This window comes from Mesitornis unicolor, unplaced genomic scaffold (genome assembly GCF_000695765.1).
Source record: "Mesitornis unicolor isolate BGI_N332 unplaced genomic scaffold, ASM69576v1 scaffold27672, whole genome shotgun sequence".
Classification (NCBI taxonomy): domain Eukaryota; kingdom Metazoa; phylum Chordata; class Aves; order Mesitornithiformes; family Mesitornithidae; genus Mesitornis; species Mesitornis unicolor.
Genome location: NW_010167569.1, coordinates 556 through 2,398, shown reverse-complemented (window position 1 = coordinate 2,398; position 1,843 = coordinate 556).

The window sequence follows — 1,843 nt, the reverse complement described above, 5'->3', positions numbered from 1 at the left end:
TGCGCCCTCCGCCGCTCAGAGCTCCGGGCTCGGCTGGGTCAGAAGCCGCTGTAAGAGCTCAGCTGGGGAAGTCTTCGTTCATCTGCAAGGGAACACCACCAAGGTTATTTCCAAACAAACAAACAAACCAGACAACCCCAACCTTTGAATAAAATGGGCTGTGTGTTAGAAAGAAAACATCAAAACAAGTAAGCGGCCTTTGTTTTTCAAGAGCCCGTTGCTCAAAAACACACGCTAACCATTTTCCAATGCAGGATGCCAACAGGCTGCGAGGAGCCAGATTCCTCCCAGAAGCAAACTTCTCCGGGGAGTTTATGAAGGTAAAAATACACAATGAAACGCTTCATCCCTCTTCCACCTATGCCAGAGGGCAGGTATGTGCTGCTAGATGGCAGAGAGGATGGCTCGTGGCTTACAACCAGGAGTTAATTAATTGAGAACCCAGAGAAGGTGCTGGTTTCTCCACACTGCGAATGCAGGCACGACCACAGCCTGACGCAGACCTGTGACGGATGGATTGAAGCTAACTCGTCTGGGAACAGATAACAACACGACGGCTCAGTGCCTGCTGCCAAACCGCCCGGGGCTCCGTGCAAGCACCAGGACTGGTGAGCACTCACCAGCAACGCGCGGCTGCGGTCACGCTGGCATCGGCACCTGAACGAGCCAGTTCAGGCTGCCCAAGCTCAGCCCCACTTCTGGAAGGCATCGCAGGCCCTGGGGTCAGCTCACAGGGCCCTCGGGGACACCAACACCACGGCTCAAAACACGGGAGAAAGACCCCGGTATCTCCAGGTTAGACCCCTGCGGTCTCCAGAACTGAGGGGTCTCCACGATTCAGCACATCAAACCCCGCAGGCCCTGCTGCGGCTCGCAGGGCAGCCTGGGGGCTGTGTCCTGCTCCTGCAGCACCCAGGAAGGGAGCATCTTTTCACCTTTTACATTTAACACAGGAAATGAGTTTCCAAGAGAAAGAAAACCTGTGCCAAAGTCCCTTATGAACCTTTTCCAGAGTGAGGGAGTCCATGAGGTTTCTGCAGAGCTGCAAACCAGTCCAGCCAGTCCCTGTTATCAGTGCTCCTCAGGGCCCTGAGCGCTGGGGAAGGCAACTTCTGAGCAGCAGTCTGGGTGTGATACAAAGGCTCTTTCCTTCAAGAAGAAACATACCCCACATCGTGCAGGACCTGCTAAGCACAAGATGCCCATGCTCTGTCTTCAGCACAGCCCCGCACCCACAAATCACGATGAGCAGAGACCATCGCTGCTCTCAGGTGAGGTAAAAAAGGTGTTTGGGCCAAATCTGCGCTCTGAACCATCACCTCCAAGGCAGCACCGGTTCCACTCCTTCCTCCACACCGATCTCATGATCTCTTTCTGGTCTCTGCTGCTCTGACTCTCGTCTCCTCTTTCTATAAGCCTCACAGGCTAGAAAAGCCTCCCCCTTCTGGCTACCAAACACTTCTGTTTACCTCTTCCAGAAAGTCTTAAAACCTGATTTTCCATCAAGGTCTCCTTGCAGAGCAGCTCAGGAAGTCTCCATCCCTTCAGCATGTCCCCAGGACAATTGAATTAAAGGATAAACACCTTAGCTCAGGAGCCTCATCGAGTACCTACCTTGCAAATTCAGAGTGAACAGTTCTGCTGAACTAACACCACGAAGAAAAGCACAAGGAGATCTGAGCAGGGTTTCCTGCTCTGCTGCAGCCTTTGGAGAGACCCGTTACAGATGTCAGCGCCTTGTCAATCCAAGGCGTTCGTGCAAAACGCACATCAACAGCGCTGTCATCCCAGATACGCTACCGCCAGCACATGGACCTGCCTTTGGCCTTCAGTGAGGAACAGT